This window comes from Heteronotia binoei, unplaced genomic scaffold (assembly GCF_032191835.1).
Source record: "Heteronotia binoei isolate CCM8104 ecotype False Entrance Well unplaced genomic scaffold, APGP_CSIRO_Hbin_v1 ptg000294l, whole genome shotgun sequence".
Lineage (NCBI taxonomy): Eukaryota > Metazoa > Chordata > Lepidosauria > Squamata > Gekkonidae > Heteronotia > Heteronotia binoei.
Genome location: NW_026800011.1, coordinates 307,468 through 320,947, shown reverse-complemented (window position 1 = coordinate 320,947; position 13,480 = coordinate 307,468).

Sequence of the window (13,480 nt, the reverse complement as noted above, 5' to 3'; positions counted from 1 at the left end):
CCATTGGAGACAAACTAATCATAATAAATTTAATTAAGGCTATTAACAAAAGTCAGTACAAAGTTTACAACAATATTAAACTAGAATATACCTACCATTGAGGGTTTGAAATGGATGCTGTGGAAGATTTTTGACTATTGGATTATATACGTTATATTGACTGCAGGACCACTAATGCATTGTTTCTCTTTATATTCTCCCAAAGTCTCCAGGCACTTTCCAACACAACCTGGCAACCCTAACTTACCAAAGGCTCCTCGGTAAACTTAGCAATGGGAAATTAAAATAGGTCCTGTCATGAGTTACTGTTAAACAATAGGAAGCAGGGGTAGGAATTAATAAACAGTTTTCACTATGGAGGAAAGTTTTCACTTGTCTGACAACTACAGTCAGGCCCTGATTTCAGGTGCCCCTGCCATCTGAGATGAGGCAGGTGGCAACCAGTGTCCCCTCTAAGCTGAGTTAGTACAAGCCCACAGTTTTTTAGCCTCTGGCTCACACATTTTTGTCAGCTCAGGAAGGATGGTCCCAGAGCAAACTAATTTATGCCGTAGCTCACAAAGTAGAATTTTTGCTCACAAGACTCCACAGCTTAGAAGGAGTATTGGTGGCAACCCAGGAGAGGGCTTTCTTGGTCATGGCACTATCGGTCTGGAACTCCCTCCCCATCTCTCCCCTTGTGTTGCTATCTTCTGCCAGCAGATAAAAGCTTTTTTGTTTCGTCTGACATTCTCTGAGTGATCCATCCTTCCTAACCAATGTTTTAGTTGCTGTTTTTATGTTTTGTATGTATTTTAACTATGTTTTTTAAATATTTTATTAATGCATGTTTGGATGTGGTTGATTTTAATGGTTTTCAAATCTGATTTTATCAGGTATGTTTTAAATTAGCTGGTTTGGTGGCTCTTGTGAGGGCAGAAAGGCAGAATACAAATCATGATGATGGTGGTGATGATGATGGTGATGGAGAAGAGACAAAAGATTCTTTGGGGTTTCCAATTACAAACAGATAAACACTTGGAGCATAACACACCTGACATCACAATTATAACAAAAAATGAGAAACAGGGTTTGAATAATTGACATTGCAATCCCAAGAGACAGTAGAATAGAAAAGAAGCAACAGGAAACGATCACGAAACACCAAGACATACCAATAAAATTAGAGTGCCTCTGGGAAAGAAGACTGCCATCGTGCCAGTTGTCAATGGAGCCCTTGGAGCAGTGCCTAGAAGTATCAAGAAACATCTGGATATTTTGAGCACTGAGCAAATAACACCAGCTCATCTCCAGAAGATAGTGCTGCTTGGAACAGCAAGAATCTTGTCAAGATATAGCTGCAGTTTCCAAGAACTTGGCTAGATCTTGAATTACAGAACACCACCTACCAGTCAAATATCTGATTGTGACTAATAATAATGCAGAAGAAGAAGAAGAAGAAGCTGCTGCTGCTTTGCAGATAATGGTTTTGATCCATCAACCTCTGGGTTATGGGCCCAGCATGCTTTGCAGATAAGGCAAACAACTTCCTTCAAATCAGTCCTATACGTATTCTTGTTCTTATAAGTGCTAGTGTCAGGCTACAACCTGAGTGCAGACCAGCTGTGAAACTCACTGGATGATTCTGAGCCTGACCTACTTCACAGGGGTGTGGGAAAATAAAATGCATAACCTGTGTATACTGTCTAAGCTTGTCCAGAGGAGGAATGGGATAAAAACCTAATAGGAATTCCCAGGTAGAGGCTAGCTACTTAGGACTGGAATGGTTCCTATTTGCTAAGTGAGAAATCCTTCCACTGGAGGAAAAGCTCAATAGGAGTCTTCCTCCAGTTGCAGATACTTCACTGAAGCATGTTCATAGCCTCCAAAACAGTTGCCAGATTCTCCAAGGGAAGTGTGAAAGAGACAGTAGTTGTCATCCAGCAGCAAGTCATGCTGATAAGCTTACAGGAGAAATTGTTAGCAATTGGTATGCTATTTTCAGGGACATGCTGTGTTTAATGAGGAATCCTTTCCTCCTTTGGTTTGCACAGAACAAGTCTGTTTGTTGTGGTTTTCCATGTAGCTTTAGATGCTTCTTTTCACCTGAATTGTTGCTATAGTTGCAGCTGTTTTCCTCTGGGCTTTGACAAAGGGGGCTGAGGAGGTCAACAATTATTTTGTAGGGCAGAGTGAATTGGTGAGAATTTGAGGTACAAAATGTGCCTCCTGATTAGTGTTCCATAACATCACAAAGAGCACTTCAGCAAATGCTCTTTCTGTAACAAATAGCTGTTTATTAGTCCTAGTACATTTGCGTGGTAACCAATTTCTTTGGAAAAGTAATCACATGAATTGATTTTTGTTACACCCATAAAATGACAGGACTCTTTTTGTCTAAAAGAAACAATGTTGAAAGCAAATCTTTAGTCAAGGATGATTTCTTACAGGTTGTTGACAATATAACTTTCAATTGTTCTGGATTAGTGTATTTTCTGATTCTCTTTTTAAAAGCAGGCTAGGAATTGATGGACATGGTGACATTTCCTCAGAAATAGATTTAAAATGAAGCTATGGCAATATATTTTTAATATATATTAAATATATATATTTAATATATTTTTAAAAATCCAAGACAGAAATTAGACAGATTCTAAAATTTAACTATCTCTCTTTTATAACTAAATTTCCCTTGTGGAGAAATTCTGAATAGGAGGCAAACATTAAGCTGGAGAAAGGGTATACTCTATTGACAGTGGGACATTGTATGTGTGTGTGTTTGGGGGAGTCTGGTCTGAAAGCCAGTAGGGTCTATTGATGTCATTGCAGAAATAAAAAGAACAAGTGGAAACCTACAAGGACTTTGGGAGGCATCTAATTTCTCTTCCCCCATCATTTCCTCTTTCCCTTTCCTGAAAGCCCCTATAGCCCCTCCTCTTTTCTTGCTTTTCTCTCTCCTTCTAGGACTGCCAACCAGGAGATCTCTTGGAATCGCAACATATCTCCCAGCTACAGAGATCAGTTCCGTTTAGGGTTGCCAGCTTCATGTTGGGAAATTCCTGGAAATTTGGGAATGGAGCGTTGGAAGGTTGAGTTTGGGGAGGAAGAGACCTTAGCATAGCACAATACCATACAGTCTACACTCCAAAGCAGCCATTTTTCCCCTGGGGAACTGATATCTATCATCTGGAGAGAGCTGCAATTCTGGGTGATTTTCAGCCCCCACTTGTAGGTTAGCAACCTTAGTTCCTCTGAAGGAAATGTCTCATTTGGAGGGTGGAGTCTGTGTAGCATTGCAAAGTCCCCAGCATTGCCCAGCGGGGGACTTTCGTGCATGTGCAGAGCCCCCCCCGATGTCATCGGTGCAATGACGTCACCCGGAAGTGATGTCATTGTGCCGGTGATGTTGCTTGTGGCCACTCTAGGCATTTCTGGGAAAACTATGGTTTTCCCGGACGCTGTAGCCATTTGGGAGGGAAAACTCTATGGTACCTATTGTACCATAGACGTTTCCCTCCCAAATGGCTAGAGCATCCAGAAAAACCAGAGTTTTCCTGGAAATGCCTAGAGTGGCTGCTGCGTGACATTGCCAGCATGATGACATCACTTCTGGGTGATGTCTTCGTGCTGATGACATCGGGGGAGGTTCCCCCCCGCCAGCCCAATGTGGGCTGGCAGGTTGGGAACCTCCCGGGTGGGGGAACCCCCACCTGGACAAGGGGCTTGGCAGTCCTAAGTCTGTGGTATTGAACACTTCTGAGGTCCCTCCCCTCCTCAAGCCTCACCGTCCCCAGGGTCCACCTCAAATCTCCATGAATTACCTAACCTGGAGTTGGCAACCCTGTCTCCTTCCCACCAAACCACCAACCTACCTTTATCTGCCACTTCATCTTAAACTTTACCTCTCATTCCCTGACAGCCTCTACTAAGGAAAATTGTAGCCCAGTTGTGTGGCCATTTGGCTAGGACTGCTTGCAAGTTTTAGGGAATCCTCAAGGACTTGTGGGGCAGCACCTCACGTTCCTTTATGCCCCTTCCTCACACTATTTCCTCTTTCTCACTTCCTGGCAGCCCCCCTATCCTCTCCCCCTTCCTTCTCAGTCATTCACCAGCCAACCTTTTATCTGCCTCCGATCTTCAACTATATTTAAGGCCAAAATAAGCCTGGAAAAGACCCTGCTCCCTCTCCTTGCCTTTTACTCATAGAAACCCAGTCTGGAATGCTATGGTTGCCTAGCAACTGTCACTGAAGGAATCAATTGCTTAAAGCTGCAGGTGCTCCTTTTATCATTTTCAGGGTGTTTAACCCCTCCCCTCAATGCTTTTTAAAATATTTCACATATTTCTGCAAACCTGGGGCCCTTTTCAGGTTTGTAGAAAGATTTGCCTTGCCCATTCACAGCTCCAGTCACTAGATTTAAGTATCCAAAGATTTGAGTGACTTGGTTATTAGTACATAGATTTTTATTCATGACATTTGCCTATATGAATGGGACAGGATAATAGCCTATGTATGTGTGTTACAAGCTGACACTGGGGCAGTGAAAAAAAAATCACACCCTATCCATGGGTCCATGTTGTATTTGCATCAAACAAAACTGTGTCAGATTGCAACCTTGAATGCTTCCAAATGGCTCCAGAGGCCTCACTATCTGGAAGCAGGCACATGACATTCTGGTGTGGCTGACAAAGAATATGACGATGGAACAAATCTAATCTGTTCAGCAAAAATCGGGTTTTGTATGAGAAAAAAATCAAATATCTAGGTGTACTTATCTCAAATAAGTGTAGCAATCTAAAAACAGACAATTATGATAAACTACTCAAAGTAATTAAAAAAGATTTGGAAAAATGGCATGACTTGAACTTATCCTTCATGGGAAGAATAGCCTTAATAAAAATGAATATTTTCCCAAGATTATTATTTTTGTACCAAACTATTCCAGTATTTCTAAATAGTGGGTTTTTTTCAAGAATTGAATAAGATGGTCTCCAAATATGTTTGGCAAGGCAAAAAACCTAGAATCAAACTAAAGACACTGCAAGACTCCAGATTAAGAGCAGGTATGGGCCTTCCAGACTGGCAATTGTATTATAAAGCTTCTGTGCTTGTGTGGGTGAAAGACTGGATATTACTGAATGACAAGAGGCTGTTGATAGAGGGACATGATCTTACTATGGAGTGGCATGCATGCCTATGGTATCAAAGACTTGAAGGACATTCCTATTTTAAGAACCATTGGTTTTGGAAATCTTTGTGTCATACGTGTCATGGTTAAAAATGAGAATTTATCAAAAAATTCCAAGATGGGTCTCCCCAGTGGAAGCATTTACTCATCCAAATCTTCTAAAACCAAATCAGAACTATAGATATGATGACTTGTTGGGAAAAGATAATTAGTTAAAAACTAGAGAAGAGTTGGAAAATATGGACATTAAAATGAACTGGTGGTTGAGAATGCAAGTTGAATCTAGGTATGCCAAAGATAAGACGACAGGTTTCAACACAGAACGATATCCACTTGACAAAATACTTCTAGGCCTTCAAGAAAAGCTAATTTCTAAATTATATGCATATCTACTACAGATGAAGACGCAAGATGAAGTTGTAAAATGGGTGAAAAACTTTGGTCAAAACATTACATTGGAAGAATGGGAGAAATTGTGGAAGTTCAATGTTAAATTAACTAGGTCAGTAACTTTTAAAGAAAACTTGTATAAGATGTTTTATAGCTGGTACTTGACTCCACAGAAATTGTGTAAGATCTATACCAATATGTCTAACAAATGTTGGAAATGTACTAAACAGGTTGGTTCCTTTAATCATATGTGGTGGACATGTGAGACAGTAAAGAACTACTGGATAATGGTTCATGAACTACTACAGAAAATTATGAAGACACAGATTCAATTCAAACCAGAATTGTTTTTATTGAATATATTTCCTGAGGACTATTCCAAAGAAATGAGACATTTGTTGGCACATTTCAGTACAGCAGCCAGGATTCTCTTGGTGCAGAAATGGAAATCTCAGGAAATGCCCACGAGAATGGATTTAGTGGGAAAAATCCTGGAAACAGCAGAGCTGGACTTTTTGTCCCAGCTGTTGGCTGGGAAATCTAAGGAAGAAGCAAGAAAATATTGGATGGAATTTTATGCCTGGCTAGGCACTGAAGACTCTTAAGATTCTCTGGTGTGAACTCATATCTCCTTTTTTCCTGTACTTTGTATCACAAGATTGACTTTATTGGAATTGTCAAATTTAATAGACACTTTAACAAAAAGATTTATAACATAAAATATCAAAATGTTGTTGATGCATAGTTTAGAGACAACAATATGTGACAATTTATGTATTTTAAGAAAGTATTGCAGATGTAGACTTATATTCTTTGAAAGTATTTCTTATGCAGAATAAGACTAATATGTACTCCTACCCCTATCCTTTCTTATTCCCTTTCCCTAATTCCTTGAAATCAATAAAACTTTTTAAAACTAGACATTCTGGTGTGGCATTAGTGGATACTTTGCTGTTGGGGCAGCTTCTGCCTTTCAGATGAGTAGCCATGCCAACTTCTTGGCAGCTTGCACTCATTAACGATCCCACGACAGTCTCTAAAACATGGTGGGATTAATCTCAGTGTCCTGGCCAAGTTCCAGTTCAGGTATTAAGGTTCTGCATCTCCTGTTGTTTCAATTGGATCCTGCATTCTATCCAATTGTCTCTACTGAACTGAATGTTAATTGGTTGTGTTTACTTTAGGAAGCTAAACAGCATCTTGCTTTTCATCCAAGTTTTTTGTAAATTGTTCTTTCCAAGGCTGGTGATGCCTAATTTAATTAATGGTTGAGAAATAATTTATGACACCATTGGCAGGACAGTGCTGCAGAAGAGTCTGCTATGATTAGACTTCTTATAACAAGCACAAGAGAAGTAAGCTAGTGTGGTTTAATTGGGACATTATTGGTTAATGGACAACTATGCAACTTTCCAAGCAACATTGAACAAACAAAGGCTAGCAGTTCATAGCTCTGTGAAGAGCAACACTGATTGCTCTTGCAAACATGGCTGTCTCTACTAGGTGCCAGGGAGTGCACTTCAAGATCAGTGCCCCTGGTTTGGAGATTGCTTACAGACATGGGAGTTATGAGTGTTTCCCCAGTCATAAGGAAAGATGTTAAAGCATGCTTTCAGAGGAGGGCAGTCTAAAAATCGAATTTAATAAACAAATGATAAATTAATGTTACAGATTGAAAGTATTTATGCTCAGTCTTTGGTGATCAGCTTGGAAAAATAATGGTAATGCATTCTGATCAACACAAATAGTATGAACTATAATATTTAATAATAAATATTTTTAAATTATAATGATAAAATAATAATAAAGTATATTTGTTTTTTCCTGAAGAGGAAAACCCAGCAGAGGAACATTTTGAGGCAGGACTGCCTGCTATTATTTACCCAGTCCTGCTTAGTAATAACATTCTGTTTTATAATAACTTGCAGCTGCCTTCATAAGGTACTTAGCTGCCATCAGCCAGGTTATCTGTCTATCAGCCAGGTTAGAACATATTATTCCCTAAGGCTGATGCTCTGGATCCAAATGTCTTTTTAAATTTATGTTAATCTGATTGTTGACTGTTCTCATCAGTCTTTGTGTTATTTTACTTCAACTTTAAAGCTCTAGATACTTATCTTAGGGGTTGCTTTGTCTTCTGTTTTTTAATGTATGCATTAAGTTGGGTGTTTAACTTCACTACTGCAATCCACATAATGTATTTTCCTGCCTCTTCTGCTCTCTCTCATTCGGTGCTATTATATTCAGGGCCTAAGCTGTATTGTAATCATGGAATGCAATTTATTTTCTGTGTCATTTGTTCACTGAACATTAACTGGTTTGTTAAGCAATGATGCATATAGCTATATAGAGATGGTTTCAGAAATGTTGCTTTCAAATACCTGCAACTTGTCCAGTCTTCCCGCCAAGTTTTATCATCTAGGACTCTACCAGCCACTCTTCACATGTGTGGTGCATCAGTGAACTATATACACTGTTGTAGTATTCCACACCCCTGCCCCTTTTATAGTTCCATCTCTGAATCTTTTTTCAAATGTAAAAGTTAGTACCTCATCATTAGGCGTTTGCCTATCAGGTACAAGAAACCTGTAATATACCTAACCCCACCTGTTTTCCTACCACATTTTCCACTGCCAGTTCTTTTTTCCTTTGAAAAGGACACTGAATGATGGGAAACTCCCACTCACTCTTCTCTGTCTTTTGCCTGTTGTGTGAAGCACCTTCCTTAGGAGCTATTTGGAATCCAGTGAGGTATTAGCAGTTTTATCCAAAAAAAATTTAATAAAATAAAAGTAGCAAGGAAGCATTAATTCAGTTAATGATGCACTATTGTCATTTGGCTTCTTCTTAGATCTTCATATGATCAGTGACCAGCATCTTGGTTCCCTACAATCAACAAATCCAAAAACTTCTCTGTAGATTCCTCTACTGGTAAATTATATTAGGTTAGATATTCAGTCACAGTTGCTGTATATTGTATCCTATATGGGAAAGACTTTCAAGGGTGATGTTTCATAGCATTGAGCTATATTAATATTTATTAGCTCTAAGGATCCTGATCATATTGAAGCACAGGGTAGGTTTATATATACATAAGGTAAATTGGTAAAGTTAAATAATTGGTAAAGGTAAATAAGGTAAAGCTGAAGTATATCATCCAGTTGTCAAACCCCCCCAATATAGTTGAGTTCAGGAAGTGAAAAAGTCCATCTACAAGTAGTTTTGTGCATATGGTTCTTTAGTAGAGATTGAATGGACTAGTACCAGTTATGTCACTGATTTTCCATAGGAAAATGTAAGATTCCCTTTGCATATCAACCTAATGTTTGAAGCAAAGGCTCTGAGGTTTTCTTTAAATATTGCAGATGAAAGGAACCTGAAAACTTGGGTAGCAGCTAGCAGGGAAGACTGACAGCCTTTTACAGTGCAATCCTGAAGCAGAGTTGCACCCTTCTAAGTCCACTGAAGTCAGTGAACTTAGAAGGATGTCACTCTGTTTAGGACTGCACTGCCAGCCACTGGAAAATGGTCACACAATTTTACAGATTTGATTTGCCATAAAAAACAATTTAAAGTGAAGTTAATTGGATTGATATAAGTAAAGTATTTCTGGGGTTATCTCTAGATGTATTATCATGGCTCTGAGGACAAAGGAAGGAAGACAATTGCCTTATTTAATAAACAAGATGCAATTGTCCTGTCTCAAGAGAAAATACTTTCCCTCTTTCTTTGGTAACTGCTTTTCTAGTTCACAAAACCATGGGTTGTCAGATAGGCTATTGTAATGTAAATCCCAATTGTATCCTTTCTCCTAAGCTATGGTTAAAACAAAACAGAACAGAGTGACAAGAGAACTGGTGCATCAGTTGTTTGAAGTCATTAGTACTCAGGAAGGAGGTGATATGAAGTTAGGTGCCCTTTCAATAAAGAAAATATATCTTCCAATGATGTAGTAGCAGACTTTAGTGATGACAATTTTTTTTTACCAAAGATTGGCAGGTATAAAATTTACCAAACTGAAATGGAGAAGGAAGATCAATCCCAAGCATCATTTACTCCAGTAATGGGGAATGGGCCCATACAGTACCGCAAGGATTAACCAGCGCTCCAATAACATTTCAAAGGATGATGGGGCATGTCACAAAGGAAAGCAGCTTTAGCTCCTTTTAAAGGAAGCGTGGGGTAAAATGTATTAAAGAAATAAAAAATATGTCTGGTGGTTATCTGGAAAAACTACTCTGTCTGATCAGTTGAATATATTGCTGTTCTTGAACTATCTGAACTGGCATTGAAATGCAGAAATGCAAACTGTTAAAAATGATTGCATATGTTATCTAGTTTCATGGAAAAGAGGAGAGAGAGAAAACTGCGATCAAGGCAGGAGTGCTTTGGTAGTCATTGATAAGAATAGTCAGAAAAGTGACAATTTTTGGCATTATTTAATATGAAATGTTATCTAATACTAATTCTCAACCACTGTTTTAGAGACTTCCTAACCCATAAGGGGACACAATGCTACCTATATTTATTCTCTAGCACAAAATCTTACATATCTATCTTATATATTTATCAAAATATTATATATCTAATCCTTTCTAAATCAAAAGGTGCCCATATACTATGGTAATTTTATTCATACTTGAACAGGAATTAGATTTAGTTTCTTTTTAAAAGTATGAATCATTTATTGAAATCAGAAATAGCCATTCCAGTTCAGATTTTCACTGGGTTTCTGTCACTGACCAATGAACTCAGCTCAAGAAAGCACACCTAAAGTGCCAGACATATAGTGCCATGCTAAGCAGAAGTTACACTCTTCTACATCTATTAAAGTCAATGGACTAAGAAAGGTGCATTGGTAGTTAAGAGATGGTGATGCCACTGTTGTCGTGTATCTTACTGAAGTCAATTTTAAGGATTCCTCTTGGATTCTTACTTTCAGCTTCCTTGGAGAGCATGTAGTCTTCAAAGCATTGAGAGATTCTTTCCATGGTCAGATCTACTATATGTCATCAACAATCCTAAGCAGAATTATACCCTCCTCACTCCTTCAATGGACTTAAAGGGTGTGATTCTGCCTAGGATATTATTGTAAGTTATCTCTTGAACAGACAACTATTTTCACATAATATGCTGTGCACTTTACTGTAGAAACAAATATATGCTAACAAGAAATAGGTACATTCTCTCCAACTAGATGCTGGATTATTGGAAGACAACGTAGCAAATGAAGTTCATAAGTGTAAAATGATTTATACAAGGGTGAAAATACTAACTTTATATCTAGTTATATGCTAATAGGATTTGAGCTATTGATGACAGACCAGAAAAGACAGCTTGGGGTCATGGTAGATGGCTCAATGAAAATCTCAGCTCAGTGTCTGCTGTCGTTGAAAAAGCTAAATTCTAAGCTATGTATTATTAGGAAAGGGACTGAAAACAAAATAGTTAGTATTGTAATACTAAAGGCTGAACGTGAGATCTCAATAACTATCAACCAGTCTCAGATGTTCCATTCTTGAGCAAGATGACTGAACATTTGGTGACTGAACAACTTCATGCTTTCCTGGATGAAATAAATTGTTTAGATCCTTTGCAATCTGGTTTTAGGCTGGTTATGGGACAGAAACAGCCTTGGTTTCCCCTTGGTTGCCCTTCTGAGTTACCTTTCTGGACTGATATTGGGAGGCACCATTTGCAGTGGTTCTGATCCTACTTGAAGGCTAGGTTTCAGACAATGGTACTGGGGAACTACAGAGTTCTGCAAGGTTTCATCTTGTCCCCTATCTTTTTTAACATCTACACAAAACAGCTGAATGAGGTCATCCAGAGATTTGGGCTGAGTTGTCATTTACTTTGTTACTAGGCCGTTTGTCAATTTTCTTTGTTACCTACCAACTAAATAGATGATTTCATTGTATAGATCTATGGATCAGCCACATTTGGAATATCGTGTACAGCTTTGGGTATTGATGAGGATTGTAGCACTGGGAAAAGGGCAGCCATGAGGCTGGAGGATTTCCCTACAAAGTAAGGATGTGGAGCTTGGGTCTTGTTAGTATGGAGAAAGGACAACTAAGGAGAGATGTAACAGAGATTTATGAAATTATGCAAGGGGCAGAGAAAGTGGAGAGAGAACTTTTTTCTGCTTCTCCATAATAATGGAACATACAGTGAACGATGGGCATTGGGCAGGCTAAAGGAGGCACAACACTTGAGATGGCAGTGGGCAAGTTCAATGACATGGCTTCTGAATGGCTTGCATGAAGAAAGAATGGGAAATATTAGTGTTCTCTCATACCTCTAAAAAAAACCTCAGATGTGTGTGAGCAGATTGTTTTCTTTGTGAAGTTGAAGATCAGATTGTTAAATTCCAGATGCTAAGAATTGCCACCAATGAGTCCAGAAGACAAAGAAACACTCAGGCATCTGTTAGAAATAGTTAGAAATGTCTGTTAGAAATAGTTGCATCTTTCTATTGTGCCTAGACAGAGACTTCACTATCGTAGATTTCAATTAACGTTTTTAATTTCTATAAGCTAATTCAGAAGCTGACCTGACCTGGATGGCCCAGGCTAGTCCAGTCTTGTCAGATCTTGGAAGCTAAGCAGGGTCAGCCCTGGCTAGTGCCTAGATGGGAGACCTCCAATGAAGTCCAGGGTTGTGATGTGGGGCAGACAATGCAAATAAACTCTGAATATCTCTTACCTTGATAACCCCATGCGGCCACCATATGTCAGCTCAGGCCCATTGCTTTCAATCCCCCTTCCAACTATTTGGCCCCTCCATTGGAAGGCCCCCAATCTGCTCACCACCACTCTGAACAAGTAGTAGCACTGCTGATGGTCTTTTCACTCTCCCCCCTCCCCTTCCCTAACACACCTTGCAGAGCAAAGGGGGAAGGAGAGTCAAGAGGCTTCTGTTTCTCAGAGAGGGGCACTTAAGAAAGCGGTGGGGGGAGCAAAGCTGCTGTGACTGCCCAGGCACAAAGGGGGGTTTGCTTATGGAACTCAAGGCAGCTTACAGTGCCGAGAGCTCTGGGCTGCTGAACTGGGTGGCCCCCTGCCCCCCCCAACAACAAATCATGCTGGCGGCTCCACCAAACATGAAATCCTGGCTACAGTCCTGTGTCAGCTGTGACTTGAAGGTACTTTCCACCACTACTAGAAATTCAGAAGCCATATTATTGGAATGTGTCAACAGATGCATAACCTCCAGTTCACAAGATGTCATTGCCTTGCTGTACACTGCATTGGACAGGCTGCACCTGGAGTATCGTGTGCAGTACTGCAGGTCTCACTTCAAGAAGGATGTGGACAGAACGGAGCAGGTGCAGCAGAGAGTGATGAGATGATCAGGGGCCTGGAGACCAACCCTATGAGGAAAGGCTGAGGGGCTTAGGAAATGTTCATTCTGGAGAAGCGAAGGTTGAGGGTGGACATGATTGCTCTCTTTAAGTATTCAAAGGGCTATCATTTAGAGAACAGTAGGGAGCTGTTCCTGTTGGCAGCAGACGACTCACAATAATGGGTTTAATTAAGGGCAGGAAGGTACAGGCTGGATATCAGGAAAAACCTTTTTACAGTAAGAGTGGAATCAGCTATTGAGGGAGGTAGTGATCTCCTTTCACTGGCAGTCTTCAAGCCACTTTTTGGAGGAGAGGAAAAGGGAAATAAAATCAAATAGGATCTGTTTTTTTCCAAGGTAACTGTGGTTAGGGCTACTCTTCGGTTTCATTTCCTTTGCTGTAACTCTGTGGGCGTTTTTGCACTGACCTTCAAGTGGCGCGACCACCCTCTTCACACCGGAGGATCTGCGCGGATTTCGCACAAGAAGCGCCGGAGCACCCAAAAGAGCCGGCGACTTCCGTCGCAAAAGCCGCTCAAACATTTTCCTGCTTCTTGGCGGTTTCCGTTTGAGCG